Source organism: Neovison vison, chromosome 10 (genome assembly GCF_020171115.1).
Source record: "Neovison vison isolate M4711 chromosome 10, ASM_NN_V1, whole genome shotgun sequence".
Lineage (NCBI taxonomy): Eukaryota > Metazoa > Chordata > Mammalia > Carnivora > Mustelidae > Neogale > Neogale vison.
Window position 1 is genome coordinate 51796193 of NC_058100.1, and position 27748 is coordinate 51823940.

The 27748-nt window shown below is 39.7% G+C and overlaps 1 long non-coding RNA gene across 1 annotated transcript; it reads left to right on the plus strand.

Moving 5' to 3' along the window:
* Positions 1–13: 13 nt before the first annotated feature.
* Positions 14–27248, plus strand: LOC122918627. The gene is made up of 3 exons (XR_006386648.1): positions 14–82; positions 2305–2420; positions 25740–27248. It is a non-coding gene; the product is annotated as an uncharacterized LOC122918627 (long non-coding RNA).
* Positions 27249–27748: the final 500 nt, after the last annotated feature.

Sequence of the window (27748 nt, forward strand, 5' to 3'; positions counted from 1 at the left end):
GGCTCCCAGCTGAGCAAGAAGCCACATGTGGGACTCGATCCCAGATCATGATCGGAGCCAACCGAAGACACAAGCCACCCAGGTGTCCTGTCAAATTGTTGTTTTCTTAGAGGAGAAGATACCAGTTCTATTTACCAGTGTACCCACCTTATTGGCTGGCACATGGCAGAGTCTCAAAAAATGGATTCCTGAATTAAATTCATTATTTATTTATTTATTTAAATTAAGGATTGTTTTGGGAAAGATTTTATTTATTTATTTGACAGAGAGATCACAAGTAGGCAGAGAGGCAGGCAGAGAGAAAGAGATAGAGGGGAAGCAGGCTCCCTGCTGAGCAGAGAGGCTAATTCGGGGCTTGATCCCAAGATTCTGGGATCATGACATGAGCTGAAGGCAGAGACTTAACCCACTGAACCACCCAGGTGTCCCTAAATTCATTGTTTAAACTGGGTTTGATAACAGTGGAGAGAAAATAGGGTGTGCCACTTTAAGAATAGTTACATTTGTATTCAGAATGTTCCTAACGGGGTCATTACTGCTTTGTACACAATCCCTAAAAGAGGAACTCTTAGTACAGTATATTTTCTTCTTTGCTGTCTGCAAACACTAAAACTTCATACTGTCTGCAAACACTAAAATACTGGACGAGCATTTTATGTGGGAACATGGTGGTAAAAGAAGTTTCCTGGCTTCCGAGTAGTGGCACCTGCTATCACAACCAAATGGAGTGTAGGTCCACAGTTCTTTGCTCAAAACCTTTCGGACAGGCTGGTTTCAGGGTTCATGTCCCAACCCCAACCCCTCCCTCTTCACCCCCCCGCAGGTTTCAGAAGGTATAATGTGCTCATTCATTACGTACACAGCAGGTTTTGGGGCAGGGCCCCACACTCCACCATGTCAGCACTTCTGCAGAGAAAAGTACAGTTGACTCTAGAACAACATGGGTTTGAACTACATGGGTCCATGTATATGTGGATTTTTTTTTGATAATTACAGTCCAGAACCATAAATGTATTTTCTCTACCTTATGATTTTCTTAATAACATTTTCTTCAGTTTGATTAACTGTAAAAATACAGTATATAAGTAGCATGGAGGACAAGGGACGTTAGAGAGGAGTAGGGAATTTGGGTAAATTGGAAGGGGAGGTGAACCATGAGAGACTATGGACTCTGAAAAACAATCTGAGGGGTTTGAAGTGGCGGGGGGGTGGGAGGTTGGGGTACCAGGTGGTGGGTATTATAGAGGGCACGGCTTGCATGGAGCACTGGGTGTGGTGAAAAAATAATGAATAATGTTTTTCTGAAAATAAATAAATTGAAAAAAAAATACAGTATATAATGCATGTGACATACAAAATGTGTTAATTGACTGTTTATGTTATTGGTGAGGCTAAATCAACAGTAGGCTATTAGTAGTTAAATTTGGGGGTGGGGGAGTCAAAAGTTTACATGGGGTTTTCACTGTGCAGGGATTGGCATTCCTAACCCTCATTGGTCAAGGGTCAGCTATAGGACTAGTCACACTTGGTAGGATAAAGACAACAAATAGTCTACATCCATTCCATTCGAGTTATTCCACAGAAGTGAGCTTTGATGCCAAAAGCATGGAAAAAACTTGGTTTTCAGAAATTTCAAGTTGTTCTTCTGGCTTAGGGGTATTATTTGTTGTTGCTGGTGGTAACACTGCACACTGCATGGCCAGAGGGCTGTTGGCCACAGGAAAGGTTCTGTTCCTTCTCAGTTGCAATGCCAGTGTTAGAACAAATGACACATGATTCTGATCAAATGACAATTCAGTTTCATCCAATAAACCAATTATCTTAATAGTGAATGATTTCGTCTATAATAATTCAAGCAAAAATACAGAGGAGGGAAAATACCCGTTTCTATTCAATGTTCCAGAACCATGACTAGAAGAATGTGGTCACATCATTAGTTATGCAGAACCAAGATTTTGATCTGACTGCCTCTAGAGTTTGAAATCTTTAAGTTCTCAAAGGTCAGTGTTCAGGCTCTATAGCAGGGGTCAGTGAACTTTTTCCATATAGAGACAGTTAGTAATATTTTTGACTTTGCAGATTACTTATCTTCTCTGTATGTGTGCATATTTTCAGTACCTCCTCTCACCACCTCATTCTTTGCCCGGAGGAACCACCAACATGTTTGGATAAAACTGTCAGAAGAAAATATTTGGCATTTGCCATTTGGATTTATTAAGTGTTTTGTAGGAGTTAGGCTTGATCACATAACCAGTCTTCTCACTCCAGTAGATAGACAATAATCAAATTTTTTCTGGCTCCTAGGAAAACAGCTTCTCAATGAAAAGCCATTCCTTGGAAAAGAATCACCTCCAGCAGGAGATGGCCTGAATGAAGATTGTACTGCCATTGAAGGGCTGGCTGATGTCATAAGCTGCCTTGTAAGTTCTAGATATTTTTTTTCCTAGGATACTGTTTGGGTATACCTTATTGGATCTATATCATCTAACTAAACAAAATTCTGATTTTTTAAGTTACCTGACAGCCTGGTATTATATTATTATTATCATCATCATCATCATCATCATCAAAAGGTGATTTTTCACTCCTAAGCACTTTATATCCATTCTTCTGGGTAGACTCTCATCACAATCTCTGGGGATAAGTACTGTTAGGAAACCAAGACTTAGATCAAATGATTTGTCCACAGTCACCCAGGTAGTGTCAGGATTGAGTTTTTAGTCTAGGTCTTGCAGAGTCAGCCCCTGTATTTCTGAGTATTATAGAGTATAATCTCATAAATGTATATAATTTTTTGCCCGAGAAGAGGAAAGTCGTATTGGTTATGCCTTGATGTTTGTGTAGATGATCCCCTTACCATGAGAAATATTAAAAAAAATTGTTTTTCCATATAGTATACTGGGTGCCATTCTTTTTGTCAGAAGGTTGGTGACATGGACATTTTCTTTTTTAGGGATATTGGCTCTTTCTAGCATAATCTTCTGGTAGGTGGTCGTTGCATTTTTCAAATGCGGTTTTTAAAAAATTAGCTTGAATTTTGTCACAAAGATGTTATTCCTAAGGGAGTGTTAAAACCCTTGTGACATTTTTCCATTTAAATAATTAAGACAGTTTTAGTAAGGTTTGAACCTTCCTTAACATGCATGAGAAACAGTGAAGAAAGAAAAAATTGCTAATTTAACACCTATGGTATGACTCACAGTCTTTTCTCAATTAACTTCTGATGAAAGTCTTCACATTTCTTGTTCCTTATGTTTTCTGTATCTAGAGAAGCAATATCAGTACTGATCCCTTTAAGCACATTGAAGTCTTTGGAGTCAGTATTTTATCATTAGTGCATGGTCTAAAGACTACTTTCCTCATTATAAGAATGAAGCTTGACTGTACCTAGAAAAGCAATAAACATCCCTTTGGAGACTTTCTCCTATGAGAGGAGGTAAGAGGCTGTATCATAAAGGTAATGCAGGAATAAATAGCCTGTTGGAGAAAGTGATGAAAGAGAAGGAAAGAGCATCTGTGCTCCTTTTATATTTGACACAAAATACAGGGAATTCCAGGTATTAAAACCAACACAGAGTATTTTCCACCCAAGTCTCCTTTTGCAGAGGCAACTATTTTAAGCTCTGCTGCTAATTTCTATTCTTGATGTATCAGTTCTAGGCAATAGGTACTGACTATTTGCTCTAAAGAATGGAAAGAATTCTCATCGAAACTTCTATCTAAATTACCATCTTTTGCCTCCTGGTATTTTTTACCCCCGTAATATGTTCGGTTCTACAGGTTGTCTTTAATGACTGGATAGTATAGATGGTTTCTATTTTCTGACCGATGTTTAGATGTGTCTGTTGACTCGGAGCTATGAAAGTTGGGGAAATTAGCACACATATCCACTGTTCTAATCTTTTCCTCCCACTTTTCCTTAGTTATGTTTTTATTTTTATATTGCCATAGTTTATAGCATTCATATTTATCACGTGCTTCCTTGTCTTCTAGCAGCTCTATCAGGTCTTTGTGTTCTCAGGATAAAGTTCTCAACCATATTCTTTATAAATTCTCTACCATAAATAAAATCCTTAACCACATGGCCCATCGTATCTCCCTAGCCTAATCTGCAGTTCAGGGTTCTCACTGTTTTTATTACACTATGACCTTTTATCTTGCCGGGACTTTGCATACTGATTAACTCTAACTCTGGAAATCCAACTGCTTTCCTTTCTGGCAAATTCCTGCTCGTACTTCAAGACCCAGATCCATGTACCCTTGGACAGAAGCCTTCTGGACTCCCAGTTTCTTAGGTGTTCAACTCCATGGACTGCCGCTGTCCCCTTCCTACCTCCATAATAGCATTTGCCTATTAAACTATGATTTCAGGTTTATGTACCTGTGTCCTGTCCTTGCAGGTAAACATTAGATTGGGCATTTCATTTCTGCGTCCCTAGCATTCAGTGTCATGTGTCCACACTGAACAAGTGAATGGATAAATGGATTAAGAAAAAGTCTTAACAAATATCAAACAATACACTTGGGGTTTTCTTTTTTCCCTAAATCGGTTTTAGTAAGCAAAATTTTCAGTGGCTCCTTCCTGGTCTTTTTTTTTTTTTTTTAATTTTTTTTAAAATTTATTTATTTTCAGAAAAACATTATTCATTATTTTCTCACCACACCCAGTGCTCCATGCAAGCCATGCCCTGGTCTTTTTAATATTTTTCTTTACTTTAAATACCTTATTTACCTCCTCAAGGTGGGAGTAATGGAAGGAGAAAATAATTTCTGCTGATTGCATTGAGCTCAAAAGTGAGGAAGAAAAAGAGAAACTTACACACCTAAACATCACTTTCTATCAGTGTATACTATTTTAGAAATTCAAATGACAGACTAAAGAGAGGGTGAAATTATTCTGAAAGGATATTTATTTATTTTCCAAGCCACTAGTATTTTATTTACCTATTTAATCCTAGTGTAGTGAATATACAGTTATATTAGTTTCAGGTGTAAAATGTGATTCAATAATTCTATACATTACTCGGTGCTCATCTTGGTAAGTGTACTTTTTTTTTTTTTTTTTAAAGATCTTATTTATTTATTTGAGAGAGTGAGAGAGAGTGGGAGCATGAGAAGGGGAGGGTCAGAGGGAGAAGCAGACTCCCTGCCGAGCAGGGAGCCTGATGTGGGACTCGATTCTGGGACTCCAGGATCATGACCTGAGCTGAAGGCAGTTGCTTAATGAACTGAGCCACCCAAGTGCCCCTGGTAACCATCTCTTTGTTCTCAATAACTAAGAGTCTGTATCGGGGTTTGTCTCTTTTTTAAAACTTGTTCATTTGCTTTATTTCTTAAATTCCACATATGAGTGAAATCATACAGTATTTGTCTTTCTTTGACTGGCTTATTTCACTAAGCATTATACCCTCTAGATCTGTCTATGTTGGAAATGGCAAGATCTCATCCTTTTTTATGGCTGGGGAAAATATATCTATATCTGTATCTGTATCTATATGTATGTATGTATGTATGTGTGTATCTGTCTATCTCTCTATATCTTCTTTATCCATTCATCTATCTATGGACACTTGGGCTGCTTCCATAATTTGTCTATTGTAAATAATGCTGCAATTAACATACGGGTGCCTATATCCATTAGTGTTTTTGCATTCTTTGGGTAAATACCCAGTAGTGGAATTACTGGAACATATGGTAATGCTATGTTTCATTTTTTGAGGAACCTCCATACTGGTTTTTTTTTTTTTTTTTTTTTTACAATGGCTGCACCATTTTGCTTTCCCAAAAACAGTACAGGAGTGTTTCTTTTTCTCCACATCTTCACCAACACTTTTTGTTTCTTATATTTTTTATTTTAACAATTCTGACAGGTATGAGATGACATCTCAGCTTGATTTTGATTTGAATTTCCCTGATGATTAGTGATGTTGAACATCTTTTCATCAGTCTGTTGGCCATCTGTATGCCTTCTTTGGAGAAATGTTTGTTCATGTTTTCTGCCCATTTTTGAATTGGATTATTTATTTTTTTGGTATAAGTCTTTATGTATTTTGGGTACTAACCCCTTAGTGGCACATCGTTTGCAAATATCCTCTTCCATTTAGTAGATTATTTTGTTTTGTTTTGTTGGTGGTTTCCTTTGCTGTGTAGAAGCTTTTTATTTTGATGTAGTCCTAATAGTTTATTTTTTGTGTGTGCTTTTGTTTTCCTTGCCTCAGGAGACATACCTAGAAAAATTTTGCTATGGCTGATGTCAGAGAAATTACTGCCTGTGTTCTCCTCTAGGATTTTCATGTTTTCAGGCTTCGTGTGAGGGTCCTTAATGCATTTTGAGTTTATTTTTATTTTTGAGTTTATAAGAAAGTGGTCCAGTTTCATTCTTTTGCATGTAGCTCTCCAGTGTTCCCAGCACCATTTGTTGAAGAGATTATCTTTTCTTATATTTTATCTATATTTATTCCTCCTTTGTTGAAGATTAATTGATCATTATAATCATGGTTTGTTTCTGTGCTCTGTTCTGTTCTGTTGATCTATGTGTCTATTACTGTGCTTGTACCTCACTGTTTTGATTACTACAGCTTTGTAGTAGATCTCAAAATCTGGGATGGTGATACCTCCAGTTATGTTCTTCTTTTTCAAGATTCCTCTGGGTATTTGGGGTCTTTTGTGGTTTCATACAAATTTTAGGATTATTTTTTCTAGTTCTTTGAGGAATGCTGTTCATGTTTTGTTAGGGATTGTATTAAATCTGTAGATTGCTCTAGTTAGTATGGACATTTTAACTATGTTCTTCTAAGCCATGGGCATGGAATGTCTCTCCATTTCTTTGTGTCTTCTTCAATTTCTCTCATCAGTGTTTTATAGTTTTCAGAGTACAGGTCTTTCACCTCCTCAGCTAAGTTTGTTCCTAGGTATTTTATTATTTTTGGTGCAACTGTAAATGGGATTGTTTTCTTAATTTCTCTTTCTGCTACTCCACTATTAGTTTATACAAATGCAATGATTTCTGTATATTGATTTTGTAACCTCAGACCTTACTGAATTCCTTTATCAGTTCTTGTAGTTTTTTTGGTGGAGTCTTTAGAGTTTTCTTTTTAAAAAAAATTTTTTTTAAAGATTTTTATTTATTTATATGATAGAGAGATCACAAGCAGTCAGAGAGGCAGGCAGAGAGAGAGGAAGGGGAGCAGGCTCCCCGCTGAGCAGAGAACCCATTGCAGGGCTCGATGCGGGGCTGGATCCCAGGACGCTGAGATCATGATCTGAGTCGAAGGCTTTAACCCAATGAGCCACCCAGGCTCCCTTTTAGGGTTTTCTATATAGAGTATCATGTCATCTGCAAATAGTGAAAGTTTTGTCTCTTCTTTACCAATCTGATGCCTTTTATTTCTTTTTCTTGTCTGATTGCTGTGGCTAGGACCTCCAGTATTATGTTAAATAAAAGTGGTGAGAGTGGACTTCCTTGTCTTCTTCTTAACCTTAAAGGAAAAGCTCTCAGTTTTTCACCATCGGGTATGACATAGCTGTGGGTTTTTCATATATTATATTGAGTTATGTTCCTTCTAAATCTATTTGTTGAGGGTTTTTATCATGAATGGATGTTTCACTTTGTCAAATTCTTTTTCTGCACCTTAAACAGGTAGTTATTATCAAGTACTCTCTAAATGAAAATAATATGTCTTTTATTTTTGCTTTTATTTATTTGGTCTACTGAGTCAATCTTTTTAAAAGTTACTAAGTATATATTTGAGAAGAAAACCAATTCCCAGAAGTAGTATTTATTTTAAGTGATTCCTTAGAAATCTACTTTGAGTAAACACAGCATGAAGCCTCAGGTTCAGTTGAACTGGCACAATTTCAGTTCTCTGTTGACTAAAATCAGCCCACATGTTGCTCCTCATATACTTATTAGATTTGTTATGCTCTTAACGCCTACTGATGTGAAACTGATTGAAGCTGTAGGTGGAAAGCTGCTAATGAATTGAGCACCCAGATATAATTCTGTGTGTCCTGAGATAATATAATTAAGAAAAAAAGGTATTACAGGAACCACCTTTACAAGGACAAATAAGTGAAGTGGTGAAGACCTGGAGTCTCTCTGCCCAAATTAGAATCCTGGCTCTCTACTGCTTTCTACACGCGTAACCTTGGGAAAGTTATGCAACTTTTGAGCTCCTTTTCTTATCTGTCAAAGGGAAATACTAATGTAACAGTACATAGAATGTGCTTAAACAGTGCCCAGCATTTCCTAAACACCCAGCAACTACTAGCAATTATTATTTTCATTATAAAGAATACACAGAAGAAACAGCAAATGTTTATTTCCCACTGGTAATCCTCCCAGGGCATTAAATATGTAGGGTTTTTAATTTTTTTTAAATATTTTTAAAAGATTTTATTTATTTATTTGACAGACAGAGAGAAGGAGAGAGAGCACAAGCAGGGGGAGCAGCAGAGGGAGAGGGAGAAGCAGACTCCCTGCTGAGCAGGGAACCCAATAGGGGGCTCAATTCCAGGACCCTGAGATTATGACCTGAGCCAAAGGCAGTGCTTCACTGACTGAGCTATTTAGGTGCCCCTAAATATGTAGTGTTTTAAAGAAAGATTTATTTATTTATTTTAGAGGGAGAGAGAAAAAGCGTGAGTGGGGGAGTAACAGAGGGAGGAGAGAGAGAGAGAGAATCTCTAGCAGAGATTCTCTACCCTCTGAGCGTGGAGCCAGATGTGGGGTTTGATCTCACAACCTTGAGATCATGACCTGAGTCAAAATCAAGAGTCAGACACTTAACTGAATAAGCCATCCAGGCACCCCGAAATATATAGTTTTAACCAAAAAAAGCAGTATTACAAAAGGAATGTTGATGCTATGTTAGCAAGACTTGGTTCAACAAACTCTAACTGTATAGTTTACAAATAATTTTTCTAAGGAAATTTGCTTCAAAACCTGGTTTCTGTATTACTTCATGGTTTCTCAGTAGTAAGAAAGATACTGGAAGAAAATACAAGATCATATAGTTACTGAAGAATTCATGATCAAACGTACTCGGAATTCACACACTGTCAGTGTGAATTCAATATTCAGGACAAGCATTCTGGGTGAATAGCCAAACTATGGGGCTGAGTTTCTCTTTAACTTCATATATATATGTATATTGTATTTTAGAAATTGCCCTTCTATGTATTCTATTTCTGGTCATTGAGAGGAAAGCTGTTGCTTAGCAACCAGTGGTTTCTGCTTGGCTGATGTGTAAAATGGAAAGTCGTGCAAATAAGAGGCAAATAATTCTGTCCATTAGGAGTGCTGAGTTACTGGTTTTAACAATTAAGTTAGCTCCCAGCTTAGTTTATGGTTCCTTGTGTGGAAAATACACGAGATGGAAGCTGTATCATGATATTTACTAATTATTTTTAAAGAACACAGATTGATTCACAAGATGTAAATTAGCGTATAAAAAAGGAATAATTCAAGGATAAAAAAATTACCTGAGTTTTGATGTATATGTTTAATGTTTCAAACAGGGAATGTTTAATCTTAAAACAAAAAGGAAGAAAACTAAAATACATACTGAATACTCAAACTGTAGACAACAAAAAATATGTTTATACCCTTATAAAACTTTCAGCATGATTTTATATGTATTTCCTCTTTTTCTTTATTTAATTTAATTAATTTATTTATTTGGGAGGGAGAGAGAGAGCAAGCCAGAGAGAGAGAGAGAGAGAGAGAGAGAGGGCATGAACAGAGGGTAGGGGCAGAGGGAAAAGCAGGCTCCCAATGAGCAAGGAGCCCAATGTGGGGCTTGATCCCAGGGTCCTGGGATCATGACCTGAACTGAACGCAGACACTTCTGTTCTCACACAAGTGAGCCACCCACGTGCTCTTTCTTCCTTCATTTAGGTTTTTTGCCTAGATTATTCACTAGGAAAAGAGAGCTCATGTCCTATGGTGGTAAGAGATTATATGGTGGCAAGATTCCCTTGTCTGCTGCTAACAAACACTGACTCTAAAGCTAAAGAATATTGATTGGAATGAAAGGATTTGGTGGTATTGATGGTGAGCTCAGGATTGATAGGATTATTGAGGAATAAGGCTTGGAAATGTCCTGGAATTTCAGGTACTTCAGAATACTTCTTGTGGCAGTTGCTATTTCCTTCTGTCTTACTTAATATTTCAAAAGTCCAGGGGAGAGCACCTGCTGGCTAATTCCTTATATGCCTGCTCTTTGGCTGGGGTCAGTGGGGGACCAGGAAGGATCTGGTGTTTTCAACTTCCATAAAGGTATGCAGCTGGATTTATAGGACTGAACACTGGGTGCTATTAGAAATGAGTGTTGGAGATGTATATATCGCTATAAACATATATATGGCTATAAACATAGAAAAATGTTGTGTAGGACTTACTTACAGTAAGTCTCCAGGGTCTACAGATCAACTCATCTATGACCTAATTGCTTATGTCTCCTGATGTTCCTTATCTCTAAAGTGATATAAAAATCATCAACTTTATATATTTACTAGGTACTATAAAATTATCATTGAGTTGTATCTAGGTGGTATCTAGGTCATTTTAGAGAGGTAATATGTAAGTTTAGTTAGAATTTATAAACAGTATTGTTTGTATATTTTTGTATACAATTTAAGTCATTAATTTTTATGATTTGAAACCTTATTTAACTTTATACTATTGCCAAATATCAATGACATTGAAAAAATTAAAACAAGAATTAATTAATTCAAGAATAAAATTAAACCAAAGTTATTGAGTGTAACTTTTTATGCAAGGTAAAAACAAACCAAGAGGCAATATGCCAAATAATACTTTTGCATAACTGGATTTTTGATTCAAAGAAAAAGCTCCTTAGATGGTAAAAGAGTTGGCACATATTTCTCGGGTAAAATATTTTGGCTTCCACTTACTTGGTGAAATATTTTGGCTTCCACTTACTTGGCTTACTTGTTTCCTTGTTCCTCCACCCAAAAAGGCCTCTATTACAATTTGATCTGTCAATTGGATTATTTCCATAATTACCATTGAAAATAAATAGTCGAGCTCCCCAAATTATCCCTATGTGTTAGGATACCAGTTTAATTCCTAAAACAAAGGTCGAAATAATGGTCTCAAACAAAGTAGAAATTTGTTTCTTTCTCACAAAATAGCCAAGCTTGGGTAGACTAGGGCTGATTTGGCAGTTTTATGGTGCAAGGTACTAGTGTTTTTCTATTTAGTTGCTCCATCATCTTCAACATGAAGTTTCCATCTTGTGGTCTAATAGGCTGCCTGTGCAACTGCCGTATCTGCATTCCAACCAGTGGAAAAGACAAAGAGGAGGGCACATATGCTTTAGCTTAGGTATCATTGGCCAGGACCTAGTCACATGGCCATACCTAGAAGTGAAGAGCTGAGATACATAGCTTTTAGTTGGTGGGTAAGTTCCGTTCTTTTAGAACTTACTCTAGGGTAGAGTGGAGGTTTTCTTCCATATCATCTCATCACAAACTTATTACTATCTTATTGTGCTAAAATAGAAAATGTCTACTTATTAAAAAAATAACAATAACAACCTTTCTACTCAAAGAAACAAGCCCTGGAGGAAATTAAAGTAATATTATAAAATGATGAGTAAAATTCCTACAGAGTGTGTTATCTACACATAAACTGTTGTCTTTCAAACTATTAGGATAATACACATTGTACCAAAGAATTAATTAACCTATTCGCACCCCAGAGTTCTAATATCCTTAGAGAGCAAGTGATTAAAGATATCTTAGGTATAGTTCTGCCACTTTCAGACTCCTCATATCATTGGTATGTTCCTGAAATTCTATATAAATGTTTCAAATGGTCCTTAGAAAAAGACATAGTCTTATATCAAAACCCTTAAAAATATATATTCCCTGTGATCCAGAAATTCTACTTTTAGGAGTTTATCCTAAGGAGAACATTGAGGATGCAGGAAAAGATTCATCTATAAGGATATTTACTGCAAAATGTTTTGTTGTTTAAAAAAAAAAAAGGATAACCTAGATGTACCCAAAAAAGAAAGCGTGTGCATAAATTGTTATGTCCGTACAATAGAATAATATACCACCTTTAAAAATGATAGATGAGAAAAATATGATAGATGAGAAATATATTTATTGACATGGAAATTTGCTCACGACAAATTGTTAAATGAAATATATATAGAGTAGGAAACAGTATGTGCAGTGCCATCCAAATTAAAGGTTTACATTTTTATAAAGATTTATAAATTAAAAAGCTGTAAATATTCTTGAAGAAGGCTCACCAGAACACAAAAAAACTTGTTATTTCTGGGTGGTGGTATGATAGGTCATTGTTGTTTTATTCTTTTTGCTTCTTTGTATTTTTGAAATTAGAAAAAAAAACCATTTGTGTAATCAGTTTTATTTATTTATTTATTTTTTAAAGATTTTATTTATTTATTTGACAGACAGAAATCACAAGTAGGCAGAGAGGCAGACAGAGAGAGAGGGGGAAGCAGGCTCCCCGCTGAGCAGAGAGCCCGACGTGGGCCTCGATCCCAGGACCCCGAGATCATGACCCGAGCCCAAAGGCAGAGGCTTTAAACCACTGAGCCACCCAATAGGAAGAAATTAAAAACTGTGTTCTCTTAGCTCTCAGCCAGACTCAGATTGTGTAGGAAGACAAACATTCTCCCAGCCTGATCTCCAGGGAAGCTCTTCTTCTGGAAACAGTCCTCCCCAAAGCATCTTTGGCAGTTTGGTCACCAGGAGCAGTCACATCTCCCACAGACAGAGCAAGATTGTAGATGGTCTTAAAGTTCAAGAGCATGGGTTTTATTCTCTAAGTAAATAGACACACTGAAAGTTTTAAAGCAGTGATACAGAGTAAGGATATATTTCTTCCCTCTGTCTCAAGATTTTCTATGTTGTAGGTACTTAGGAAACCATTGTTGAATGAATGAAGGAGTGATCAGATGGGTGAGATAGTGAGGAGAAGAGAGACCATTTTGATGTCCTAGAGTAGAAGGTCAGTGGAAGTACATTAGCAGGTTATAGACAAAGACTGTATGGAAGAGAGTTGGAAGAGAGTTAGACAACTCTGGATTTAGTGTTTAGAAACTGGAAATAAATGACCAAGAGAAACTGGAATTCAGAAGGATTAGCTTTTACTTTTGAAAGGTAATGTTAGTTGGCTGGCTTTGACTATGGAGACATGGAGCATGGAGTTGGAAATGAGAGTTTGGAAATCTAGTAAGAGGACTGAGATCTTTATGGAGAATTTAGAATTATGCCATAGGCAGGCTGGTTGAAATTTGAGAGTGGATGTTTATAGAGAGGGATCTGGGGGATTAAGCTGCCCAGCATTTGTGGGGGAAGGACATAAAGGGGGAGCTGGTGAAGCAAATAGGGAGACTGGCCAGTGAAAAGAACCCTTTTCCTTCCTCCATGCCTGAGATGGCTATGCTCAGGTGCTTCTACATCATGTTGTATGCCCTCTATCACCAAATTCTTCCATAGGGAGAAATATATTCTTATTTCCCCCCTTAAAATACTAAGGGGGAAATTTTCAAATGTATCCAAAAAATTGAGATTAAGATCATGAACTCAATGTACCAATTGCTCAGTGTATCAGAGTTCAATAAATAAAGCAGAACCACCCAGATGTGTGTGTGTGTGTCGTGTGTGTGTCTAAATATAGGTTTCCCTAGCTATTCACAAGTAGAGCATTCTGGAGCGCCTGGGTGTCTCAGAGGGTTAAAGCCTCTGCCTCCGGTTTAGGTCATGATCCCAGGGTCCTGGGATTGAGCCCCACATCGGGCTCTCTCCTTGGCGGGAAGCCTGCTTCCTCCTCTCTCTCTCTGCTTGCCTCTCTGCCTACTTGTGATCTCTCTCTGTTGAATAAATAAATAAAATCTTAAAAAAAAAAAAAAAAGTGGAGCATTCCTCTGAAACCATTCACAAGCCAAAATGGTGTAAAGCAAAAAAGCAATTACCATTCATTTATATGGAAATATTTTTGAGTGCTCCCAGACTGAAAAAAGTAACCTCTCTCAGGTTTTTCTAATACCTTTAGCCACATCTTGCCAAAGGATGCCCAAAATAAATCAAGATAAATCACAGATGCTCACAGACACAGTTCAAAGCGATGGCGGCTTGATGAGTAGCTGAGTGTCGTCCCCAGGGAAGGAGCTTGGTGGCGCCACTCTCGCTGCCTGGGGCACGCACTGCCTCTAGGGCCACTCACTGCAAGACAAACCCTGAACATTATATTTGCTTTTTGCCTTTTCTTGGTAAGAGGGAAAATCCTCTTAGGATTTTACTTGGTTAACCAAAACAGGTACTAATGTAGGTCTTCCGTCAAAGCAGAGTGGCATAATGTGAACTTTCAAAAGTAGGGATACCTGTGTACATTATATGTGTGTGTACGCTTGTACGATCTTGCCACGGTGGGACTGGTTCCTTAGTGTCTGTAAGGCTGTTGTCCTTGTCCTTGCCTCTGCTGCTGGGATTTGAAGTGCCGGGACAGGCAATCAGGAAGGGAAGCTGGGTACAAAGTGGGGGAGAACAAGAACAAGCCAGAGCTGGGAACTTGGAGGACAGACTGAAACTCATCTTGCCTCTGACCTTAGTAGCGTGGGTGTCCTGCTGAACTTGGGTCCCTTCATCAAAGAGCTAGAGGCACACACCTTGCCCTGGAGTTGGAGAAGCTGAAGAGAGTTCCAAGAGTAGGTGGAACCGATGTAGGCTGTCCTTGGTCTCATCAGGCTGGTGAATGAGCAGATAATGTAGCTGCAGCTTTACTTCCATCCCCCCAATTCCACACAAGAATGGCTCCAGTGGACCACCCTAACCAGAAACATAGAGGGAAGAGAGCTCTGGGAAGTGAGATTCCGTGTAGCCAAGCTGACACATGGCGAGGCCACCACACCTCATTGCAACAATTGTCATCCCACGGCGCGCTTGGTTTCATCAGCTCCTCCACCCTCTTCCCGTCACCCCTCCATCTGGGGGAAAGAAAATCCTAGGCGTCATACCATTTTATCTTCAAATCATGTTGTACTTTAACAGTTGAGATTTTCTGCATCTGAACCACAAGGTTTTTTGTTTGTTTGTTTAAGATCGCATTTATTTTTTAGAGAGAGAGCACAATCAGGGCGAAGGGCAAAGGGAGAAGCAGACTCCCTGCTGAGCAGGGAGCACGATGTGGAACTTGATCTCTGGACCCTGGGATCAGGGCCCGAGCTGAAGGCAGATGCTTAACTGACGGAGCCACCCAGGTTGCCCTAAACCAAGAGCTTCTTGAGAGAAGGATCCTTGTCTTACATAACTTGCACCCCACATGTATAGGTATCATAAATGCTTGTTGACTGAGTGATGAATGCCTTTCATGTGAAAGAGTAAAAGTCTAGCGAGAACAAGTCTGATGTTGTAAGGCAGGGTTTGCCCTGGGGAATTGGATTCAAGCGTTGCTAAGCTCCATAAAGTTGTCAGTCCTTTCTCTCCAGTGCCTCAAAGTCGAAATACGCACTCCTTTGGGCCCCATGGTGAGCGTTGTTCATACTTCTAGCACAGTACCCTTATACTTTATTTTTAATTTGTTTACATATCTTCCCTCTCTATTAGATCTAAGCATCTCTAAAGAGAGAAACAGACTACTGGACCTCTCTGGCTTTTATCTTTTAAAATGATCAGATGTAAAACTGACAATCTTGGCCTCCCTCACCAGGAGTCCTGTGAAAATTTCTTGTGAAGGGAAAGAGTTGGACTTTTCTGTTTTTATTATTCTACTGCCTTGGATTCATGACAATTACTTATATATAATTTTCCATTATACCTTAATATGTTCAAGGTCAGTGCATGATGTAATATACTTAGGGAGTTTATACATAAGAGACTCTTATCAGGACAGTGGAAGTGCTGCTTTTCTCACAAGAATTGTGAAAGGAGGGGTGCCTGGGTGGCTCAGTGGGTTAAAGCCTCTGCCTTCGGCTCGGGTCGTGATCCCAGGGTCCTGGGATCGAGCCCCACATCAGGCTCTCTGCTCAGCGGGGAGCCTGCTTCCCTTCCTCTCTCTCTCTGCCTGCCTCTCTGCCTACTTGTGATCTCTGTCTGTTAAATAAATAAATAAAATATTTGGGAAAAAAAAAAGGAATTGTGAAAGCATTATGAGTCCTACTTTTCACAGTAGCCAGGACTCTGGACTACAAGTGACAGAATCTAACTTGAACCAGAGTAGACAAAATGGTGACCATATTAGCTCATATAATGAAACTGCCAGGAAGCAGGAAACACAGAGCCTGGGAATTTGATGGCATAAGGACTCACACTTGCCTTCTATTCATCCTTATATCCCTTTGTATGCCAACCTCATTCTCTCAAGCCTGTTTTCCTCACAGGGCTGACATAGCCCTGACTTCTCTACCTAAGAGGAAAAGCCTCATTTCTTTAGACCTTAGTTAAAAAATTCTGAGAAAGGTGCTCACGTCTGCGGGAAAGGTAGGGAAGAAGTATGGGTTATATGAGAGGGTACTGTGATTAGCAGTCTTCATCAGAACCACATAGTTGGGGTGAGGTTGGAGCATTTCCCCCAAAGAAGTTAGTGCAGGGTTCCCAAAGCATAAGACAGTGGCTGCACCTGTGCACCATTTCACTACAACGAAATTGGAGCAGATATGAAGTGCTAAATAGCAAGAAAATTCTGTTGCTAATTTTACAGACATTTATCACTGTGCTAGGTGCCACAAAATAAAAAGAACAGAAATAGACTTTATCTTTAAAAAGTTTATAATACACAGAGGGATTAAAAAATGCATATGTAATCATGATTCAAAGGAGAATACTGTTAATCAGCAGAAGCACATGAAGTGCTACAGAAAGTTTTGTGCAGAGGGAGAGACCCTATTGATTTGAACAAGGCCTTTGGTTTGTACTTCATGGAGCATCAAGGTTGATAAGCATAGTTGGAATTTTGGACAGGTGATGAGCAGATACTTCTAGCTGAAGCTACATGCGGAAGTCTCCTCCTTGGGGGAGGTGTGCAGAGTGTTTGGGGACCTGCAGGGAATCCATCTGCAAGCTGGAGGAATGATTTCAAGTCATACTGGGGTGGCCCTTGGCTTCTGACTTAAGGAATGTGTGCTAATAAATCCTATGCTCTCTCACACTGAAACCAATGGGAACACCAAATGAGTCCGTGGAGGGAAAAAATGTGATCTCTGGATATGTCTTGCTGCAGAGCTCTCATAGTGAGAAGAAAACATGGCAGTAAATAAAGGAGAAATAGGTGTCAGCCGTGCTGTTATCGTCAGCACGTCTGATGTTAGAAAAGGCCTACAAAAAGTTGATGACCTAGAGCTTGAAGTGGGAAAATAAAACAAGATAATTTTTAAAGTACTGGATGATGTAAGCAAGTGGTTCTCAGAGTGTGAACTTGGGACCAGCAGTTGAATGACTGGCCCAAGGTCACAAAAAAGGTAGCTATTAGCTTTGAAATTAGAAACTACCAAAATCTATACAATGCTGTTTTCAGGGATCTGGGTTTCCTTAGCTACCCTCAAGAAGGTGTATTAATATTTGTGGTAATTATGCCGTGGCTAATTACACTTTGGTTCTTGTGGCCCGTTTCATTCCATCTGACAGGCATTTGCGAGCATCTGTTGCATGTCTAGAACCGTGCTAGTTAGTGTGGGGTCCTTTGTAGAAAACAGGGGACACAGTGCTTGCTCTCAGAGAATGCATGTTATGAGGGAGGAATACCTACGTAAATAGAGTGAATGGTCAGAGAAAGAATAAAATCAAAGGCCGCAATCTGGGAGACTTTATGCAGAAAACCTTGAAGAATGGATCTGATCCAGAGGGGTGAAATGTGGAAAAGCATTCTGAGAGGCACCAGACCTGTGTGTGTGTGTGTGTGGCAGGGGTGATAGTGAATGGGCAGAAGTGTAGAGGCTGAAGCAGCGTGGGGAAGGACCTGGGGAAGGTGATAATGTGATCTGTCAGAAGAACAAAGTGTGTGTGCTGAGTAATGGGAGCTAAGGCTTCGTGGTGCCCACCTGGCTTCAGAGTTACACAGCAGCTGAGAATCTTTTTTTTTTTTTTTAAAGATTTTTTATTCATTTATTTGACAGAGAGAGATTACAAGTAGGCAGAGGCAGGCAGAGAGAGAGAGGAGGAAGCAGGCTCCCTGCTGAGCAGAGAGCCCGATGCGGGACTCGATCCCAGGACCCTGAGATCATGACCTGAGCTGAAGGCAGCGGCTTAACCCACTGAGCCACCCAGGCGCCCCAGCTGAGAATCTTTTTAATATTTCCAGTGAGCACTGCACCCTAGAAAAGTAAGGAAAAAGCCGTACTCATATCTAAACATTAAAACACAACTTAAAAACCTCTCTCTTTCTGTTCAAGTCTCCTGTTCTAGTCCTACGGACATAGCTCCTCGGAACTTACAGCTCTTCTCCTGGGTTTTCTGAGGATCACAGGTGTGTGTGTGTGTGTGTGTGTGTGTGTGTACGTGCTCATCCATGTCTGTAAATGTGTGTCAATGTATTTGCATACCAGGTCATTACATTCCTCTTAGGAAAATGTTTTCAGGATGCAAGGTGAAGACATAGTCTGCAAATAGGGAAATTAAAATACCACTTACATAATAAAGTGACAGAATTTAGGAGAAGGGGTTAGCAGGAGAAAGAGGGAAGGGAGGAAGTAGAAAAGGGAAGGTAAGAGCAGGAAAGGGCAGAGCCTGAGGAAAAAGTAAAACAGGTAAGAAACCCTTGGGGCTAGGGCGGTTGAAGGACTCTCAAGAACACGGCTAAAAGAGGAAAAAAAACAGGGCTATTTAATTTTTACTTTTAAATTATTTTTGGTGCTTCCATGCAATTCTACACCATTGCCTTGAATCTTCCATAAAAAGTTATACCCAGGGACGCCTGAGTGGCTCAGTCAGTTAAGGACTGCCTTTGACTCAGGTCATGATCCCAGGTTCTGGGGATCAAGCCCTGTGCCAGGCTCCCTGTTCAGCAGGGAGTCTGCTTCTCCCTCTCCCGCTTGCCCTGCTTATTCTCTCTCTCTCTCTCTGTAAATAAATAAATAAAATCTTTAAAAAAAAATGTGTACCCAGAGCCTTGAGTCGCTGACCCTTAGGAAGGCACATATAGTGTGTGTGAAGGCAGCGGGGTCACGTCTAGCATGAGGCGGTGTAGCTTTCATGCAGTTCCAAAGTGCTTGGCAGACCAAATTAAGTTGGAGCCATTGGTGACAAAGACAAATGTAGGTACACTGTCCGCCTTCCTCCAGTCCCTGCAGAAAGTGGGAAGGATCCCGAGTTTTCCATTTCATGGAGCTTGGGGCTCCAGCCAATTTCCCCTGAACCATATAGGACATGGTAGCCCCTGCTTACATGCGGGTTACACCAGCTTGTGCTCACTCACAGCGACGCTTTAGCCTCTGCTTCTTGGGGCTCTCTGTCACCAAGGAAAGGCCTTTCTGTTTGCTGAAAATCGCCAGGCAAGTTAGCCAGCTCCTGGAGGAGGAGGTAGAGTTAAATTGGCTAAGGGTAGAGTCTCCAGAGAGTGACTCAGGTTTGGCTTCTCTTGGCTCTGGAGCCCATTTTCTGTTTACCAGGGAATTAATCATGGTTTCCAAATTGGTCTGCCAGGACGCCAGCAGGACTGGTTAAAGAAAGCAGAGGTGCTGAGTTTGGGATTTTTCCATGCCCTGGTCAGTGATTTTCAGCAGGAAAATGAAGGGATGGGATTTTTCCTTTCTAGCCTTGCAATGAATTATTGAGGGTCCTATAATTCATCTGATTCTGGTCGCTTGTCCCAGAATAAACTCATCAGATTTATAGCAGCTGAGGTGAGATGCCTGACTTCTTTCTTTTTTTTTGCTCAGGATAAGAGTGAATTTGTAGTGTTTATTAACCAGATTTGGTAGATATTTGATTTAATTCACTCTAGCAACTATTTAATAAACAGCTGGCATGTGCTAGGCTACAGAAGGCTAACGCTGATATTTACAAGGATCAGGGAGGGTTTGGAAATATATAGAAAATAAATAATAAATGAAAGAAAGAAAGAAAGCAAGCTTATATACATGCATACATACATACATCTTTAGTCCTAAAATGGGTTTGAGCTTTTTTGCTATATTCATTACAACCCTTTTAGATATGCTTTTTCATATATTTATATATAAGCAATGCATCAACATAATATCTTGAGCACTCGAAAGTGACATAACGGAAGAATTCTTTTTAGAAGCAATAATGGGCTTGCTCTCATTTGTTGGGTTGTTTACCATAGGGGATGGATTGATTGCTTTGCACTGTTGCTACTTCCACAGATACCAAGACAGATTCCATTTCCCAGTGAGGGCAAAGAAGCTCTTAAAAACATGAGAGATCATTTTTATTTTTTATTTTTTTATTTCTTTATTTTTTTTTAAAGCTGGGTAGAACATTGCTTGTCCAGTATTTTTTTTTAATTTTTGAATTTTTAAAAAGATTATTTATTTATTTGAGAGAGAGAGAGAGAACGTACAAGCAGGGGGAGCAGCAGGCAGAGGGAGAAGCAGGCTTCCGCCAAGCAGGGAACCTGGTAATGGGACTTGACCCCAGGACCTTGGGATCATGACCTGAGGCGAAGGCAGACACTTAACTGACTGTGCCACCCAGGCATCATGAGAGATCATTTTTAAACGAAGAACTTATTTTTCAGTTAGCTAAAGTGACCTTAAGTAATTTGTGATAAGGATGCTTCCAAATTTAATATATAGGTGTTTATTCTTATATTGGCAAGAATAATCTCTAGCTGGGAACATGGTGTTAATCTCACAAATAGATTTATATTGTGAAGTAGATTGGTAAAAGAAACGTGTGACAGGTGTATTATGGTATTTTTTGTTTTATCAGTTTTTTCTTTCAAAGTAGTAAAAAAATTAGAAAGAATAGATAAAGAAAGATAAAGGAACAGATTCCCGTATTATAACATTGCTATTTGGGTCCTGATTAACCTGCATCCCTTCGACCACTTGTATTATATACATTTGCATTTGCAGCACATAGGGACTAGCATTATTGTGATATATGCTTTGATTAGAACATAGATAGATAGACAGACGGACAGACAGCAAAGAAGTACTCTTGCTAACTAAATCTCCAAACCCTACTGATGCCTGAAATGCCCCTTCCTCCATAATGTTGGGCCTAGTCCCTTTCAGCAGTGTTTTGCATGTGTGCTCTGGGCAGCGACGCTACCTTAAGGAGCACTGATCATTAGTAAGTGTGGCATATTCGAGGAGCATGTTGTCACCTTTTGTGATACCTTTCCTCTGTGCCGTTAACCTGGCACTTCTTACTGGGCAAGGATGGTGATAACCAAAAGTCCATTCAATATTCCTGACTGATGAGATAGAAAAGAAAGATCAATAATGGTAAATATTGGGATAATCATTCTCACACACTCTTCTGGATCTGACTTATGCTTGCAGAGGTCAATCACACAGAGCCAATGAGGATAAAAGTGGCACATAAAGTTGAATTCCTCAATCTGAGGTTGAGGGTTAGGGAGTTCTAGCTTCCAACTACTCTGTGGACTTGCTGAATCCTGGGCCTCTGTGATGACCAAGTGAAAGGAGGTTGGGATTATATCAGAGTTGGAAGGCTCCTGAGTGCATTCCTTAGGAGCTGTAAACTGTGGTGTTTTAATAAGGCTGTTTGGAAAATCTTTAAGAGTTGCCTGCTCTGTGTCCATGGAAGGCAGTGTCCATGGAAGCAAGAGTTAAACAGGAATATTCAGTTAAGGGAAACCTTTTAAAATCTTTTAAAAATCATTTTGAAATCTATGGTTGGAAAGGTCATCGGATCTCCCTCCCCATCTGCTCTAAGGACTCCTCCACAGCGTCTCTCTCGAGTTACCATTACTCTCCGCATGAACTGCTGTCATGAAATGGAATATACTTAAATACCCATTTTCGTAGTAGCCTTTTGAGGCATATTTACATATTCCCCTCACATAGTTATAATCTTTGAGAAACATTCTCTTCAGTGTGGTAGCCAAATAACCTTTTCCTTCTAGATTTCACCATTTTTGTGCAAAAGCACAAGCTAGATACTACAGAGAGAGGAGGGATTGAATAATATCGAATCAAATTCTGGCTTTAAGGACATTTCAGTCTAGCGGACGAGTTTAGGCACAGGATGCACTTTGGGAGGAATAATCAAGGAAATTTCAGAGAAGAGATGGCATGTGAGCTTAACCTTACAGTGTGGGTAAAATTTGGAAGGACTTTTCCAAAAATGGCCTAGAAAATAAGCAAAATTCTATCACATGGGAGAATAATGCAGTAGAATTCAGGTTACTTGCTTAAGGACTCTTATTTCCCAGAAGACAGAACCAGGAACTTTCCATCAAAGGACTTGGTTTTGGGAATGTATATTATTGCACCCTTTGATTTTTCAAAGATAATGTTAGTAGTTCTCTTTTTCAACAGAAGTTTCCTACTAAATCATATTTCCTCTCCCCAGAGTGATCTTAAACTGAATAGAAGAAAGGAAGTAAATAGAGTTCCAGAAAGCAACCTTAAACCATATTTATTTTGAAAAAATATCCAAAGGAGACATTTTTAAAGGTACTTTTATTCAGAACTTTTTTTTAAAAAAAAGGAACAAAAAGGCAAGTAGCCCAGATATTGTCCTGTAGAATACAAATGTCATCTAAGAGGGAGTGCCTTGGCATACTTACTCTGCAGAAGTTTGAAGTCTGAGGTTTTTTGATTTACATTCCCTGGGTGTGCCATATGGGTTCCTCATGGCCAGAATATAAGCTCTTTTGTTCATCACCCCCTTCCTTGGGCCAGTCCAGACCCAGATCTTCTGTGTCTCTTCGGGTTTGCTTACTGAACGCAGAGGAGGGATATGGTCAGTGGCTAAGCCACGGTGTAGAATGCTGCCTCTTCCTCCACTGACTCACAAGGTGGCTGGGCCAGCTCACTTCCCTTTCTGAAGTTTCTGTTCCTTTGTGTATAATGGACAATTTTCACTTCACTTCATTCCATGGAAATAAATGTGTATATTTGTGAGTATTTTTTGAAACAAGAATGGAAAGGAGAGTAGGCAAAGCACAGAATCACTTTCAATTCTATTACTGTTGCATCCATCAAGGATAAAAACAACTTTCTCAATGTTGGCTTGTTTATTGCAGGGTAAGAATGAAATCTTGGGCTAACCAACTTATATTCCCATGTTGACTCACTTCCTTACCTTCCTCCTAGCTGCTAGAGCAATAGGGTCAGTTGCCAAAGGGCTTATTTTGCCTTCCCCAACCGGGGTTGCTGTTTTGTCCTTGAGTTCAGTCCACAAGCTAGGTTCTTAATCTTCTACAGATACAGAGGTGCATTGCTTTCTGTAATAGGCTGTGGTGGATAGTAAATATCTTCAAACAAATCAGATTTCTTTCCTAGTTGGATTTTTTATTTCAGAAGAGTTTCTTCTTTGTTTGAGTTGACTTCTTAGGAAGAGCATAGGAATAAGAAATAGATTAAGCTACGTATTCTGGTTGTATCTGTAATTAACTATGTGACTTTGGACAAATAGCACTCTAAAGTCTTGCTAGATTATGATCTGACCATGTGGAGCGTCAGTTTTGCCATGTCTAATATTTTGGATTCAGATTAGGTGGTTTTTATAGTCTAAATATGGAATTCTCTAATAATTTCAGCCATCTATGATACTGTTACTTTAAATGTCTTGTTTTTAGTCTTTTCTTAAGGAATTTATGATGATAATTATTAACTCTTGAGAATTAATTCAAAAGATGAACATATGAAAGTTAAACAACAGTAATGCATTTTACAAGCAGGCTTCCTATTTAAAATTATAACTTTAAAAAATATATATATTATTTATTTATTTTATTTGAGAGACAGGAAGAGAGAGCAGGAGTGTGAGCAGGGTTCGGGGCAGAGGGAGAGATCGAGACTCAAGCAGACTCCGAGCTAAGCATGGAACCTGATCCAGAGCTTGATCTCAAGACCCTGAGATCATGACCTGAGCTGAAATCAAGAGTAAATCACTTAACTGACTGAGCCACCCAGATGCCCTGTAATTTGTCTTTTCTAGCAAAACATTGGACCATATATTTTTAGCAGTTTGATACATGTTTTGCACAACCTGGGCCACCTGCTTAGCTCTCCAGTCAACAGACTCCATTGCTCTCCATGCTCAGTTCCGTAGTGATTTGTATACCTGTGGCTTTAGATACCAACTCTTCATCAATTCCAGTAAATTTACATATCCAGCCCAGGCTTCTCTCCTAAAATCCAGACTCATATTCTACCATCAGTGACATCCTCATTTGAATTTCTAGTAGGAACCTCAGACTGAACGTGTCCAACACAGAATGCCTCCTGTCCACTGCCTCCCAAAATACCCCCCCCCCGCTGCTCCCCATCACTGTTGGAGCGACTTAGACCTTCCACGTGCTCACGCCACAGTTTGGATGTCATCCGTACCACCTCTCCTCCTCTCACGGTTCACTAACTGTCTCCTAATTGGTCTCCCTGCTTTCTGCCCCCATTCTTTTATGAATCCTTTTCCAAACAGCAGCCAGTGCAATCCATTTACAAATGAAGTCAGAAATCATGTCACTGGTCTGCCCAAAGCTCCTTAACTTATCTGAGTTAGTAATTGATTCTTGATCACTCAGAGCACCGGCAGAAACTCAGGCCATGGTATCCTTTTCGATTTCATCTCTGGCCCCCCCCTCCCCCAAGCTCACTAGTCCTTGCCACGTCACTCTCCCTGGAGTTTGCCAGACATGTCGGTCCCTGAGCCTTTGCATTTGCTGTTTCCTGCCCTGCGATGTTTTTCCCATAGATAATCCTCAAAGCTCCTGCCTTGTCTTGCCCAGGTTTTTGTTCAAATGTTATATTCTTATTGTATTCTTCCCTGAACTGCTTCCCTGCCCTGCCCTCAATTCCCCATGCCCTGCCCCTGTTTTCTCCTATCACCTTTTTCTGACCTTTTTCTCCATAGTTCTTGTCACTACAAAATACCGGGTTTCTCTGCCTTGGAACTTTCTTTTTTTTTTTTTTTTACAGATTTTATTTATTCATTTGAGAGAGAAAGAGAGCATGATCAGGAGGAACAGAAGGCAGAGGGAGAGGGAGAAGCAGGCTCCCTGCTGAGCAAGGAGCCTGACTCCAGGCTGATCACAGGATCCTGGGATTATGACCTGAGCGTAAAGGAGACACTTAACCAACTGAACCACTCAGGTGCCCCGCCATCTTGGCACTATTGACATTTTGGAATGATTCTTTGTTGTTGGGGATTACTCTGTGCTTTGTAGGATGTTTAGAAGCATCCCTGGCTTCTTACCCACTAAATACTAGCAACTCTTTTCTTCTTCCCAGTTGTGACAACCAAAAATATCTCCAGACATTGCCAAATGTCTCCTGGGGAGAAAAATCATCCCTGGTTGAGAACAGCTGATCTAATACGATATGTGTTTTTCCTATTTATTCACCTCCCTTTCCTACTGCTAGAATATAACCTCCATGAGAACAGTGATTTTTGTCTCTGTTCACTGCTCTACTGCGAGTGCCCAGAATAATAAGTGCTTAGCAAATATCTAATGAATGAATGAATGAATGGACTCCTACCTCATGCCTCCGTCCTCATTAAGCTGTAGTCATACTAGCCTTTCTTCTGCCTCTTGTACATCCTGAATTCATTCTCACCTTCCTGTCTTTTTCTTTCAGTTTCTGCTTCTGGAAAGCCCTATCGACACATCATCACATAGGGGTGGACCCCAGCTTGTTACTTAGGTCCCTACTCAAATGTAACTTGCTCAGAGAAGCCTTCCCTGAGGACTCTCCCTGCCTGCCAGAGATACTGTGTATCATGTTACTATGATTAATTTCTTCATTACATCTATCTCTGCAATTATTTGTTTTATGTAGGTTGAATTATTCTTTGTTTACATGGTGAATTTCTGTTTTTCTCTCTCTTACAAGGATGCTCTCTGAGCCCTCAACCTTATCTGCTTTATTTATCATGGCAGCCCCATAATGAAAACAGATCCAGGCCGATAGTTCGTGTGCTGATTGAATGAATAAGCCTATCTCCTAAGCAATTTCAGCGTGGAAGAGATTCTCAGTAGTTAGAAGTGAAGGGTGCTGTGTCTGTCAGGGTTCAATTGCAAAGAATAGAATCCATTTTAGCCCACGTAAGCAGAAAGGGATTAACTGTAGCATGTGGTTTATGGAATCCCTGAGAGGGCTGAAGAAACAACCTCCAGGTTGGGCTTTCAAGAACAACCTGGAAAGCCACACACTGACTGAGCCCCCAAGGGAGCATTCAGGAGCGTTCAGGAGCCCTCTCTCCTGCCGGACCAGGAAGCTGAAGTGTCCTCTGCTGGCTCTGAGACCCAACCATGACTGCCAGGATCACGAAGTTAGCACGAGAAGGTCAGCACTGTCAGGAGCTGTCAAGATTGGGAAACTGCCCTGGAAAAACCAGGTACTGTCATCTCTGCGTTGGCCAAAAGAAAGAGCAAAACGACCAATGCTTCTGCTTCGGCTTCCCTGATCTCCTGGCTCTTGTGCTTCTGATTAGTGAGACAAATTAAAACTAAAACCCTGGCTGCTGACAGGTCTGGGAGACGTGGATTTTTGCTCTCCAGTTTCTGCAGCCCAAGAAGGCATTTTGGGACGCTGAGGGCCGGGCCACCTAGAACACAGGTACGGTGCCACGGAAGGATGGAGAGATGAGTGATAAAAAAGTAAATGAATCTTCAAGTTTATATCTGCCAGGAAATATGTATTCATACTAAAAAAACAGCCGAATAATCAAGAGTCCCTTGTAGGTAGTACTGATCAGTAGCATTTACACGACTTCAGAAATACTTACTTTTCCCCAATGATGCGCAGCATGTCTGTGACCACGAGTAGCATCGCGGCCCTGAAGCAGCAGTCTCAGACGAACCAAGCTCCATAAAACCATGATCCGAGATCTCCTGGAGGTCAGAGCAGTTTATAGCTTACAGCTCAAAAAGTGTGAGATTTGTTCAGCCTGAGCACTGACTTTCATAGCTGGCCATGTTCATTTATTTCTAGTTTAGAGCACTGGTTTAAACGGAAGTCTTAGAAAAGGCTTAAACTGCATAGAATCTCGGATTGGCAATTTTTATGTTGGCTAAGCAAAAAAGTCCTTTACTTGATTTATTTTTTATTATTTGACATCTATAAAGTTTTCTTTATTTGAACAAATCTATTTTTATAAGATTTACTGTGTACCTCATTCATCTCACACCACGGAGTGGCTATATATATATTATTTAATTCATTTTATTGGAAGAGTAAAACCCACACAGTCTTTCTATTCTTAACTTTACATCTGCATGCTTTTGAATATTTAAAACCTAATTGCAATGATACATGGTTTATCTGTTTTACACACTTAAAAATCTAACTCTAAACAGAATTAGTATGAAGTGATAACTGGGGGGCCTTTGCCCATTAAAAAATATAGAGATACAGGGGCGCCTGGGTGGCTCAATGGGTTGAGCCTCTGCCTTCAGCTCAGGTCATGGTCTCAGGGTCCTGGGATCAAGTCCCGCATCAGGTTCTCTGCTCCGCTGCGAGCCTGCTTCCCCTGCTCTCTCTCTCTTCCTCTCTGCCTACTTGTGATCTCTGTCTTTCAAATAAATAAATAACATCTTTAAAAAAAATAGAGATACAGAAAACCTGAGCAAGATTTTAGAATATGC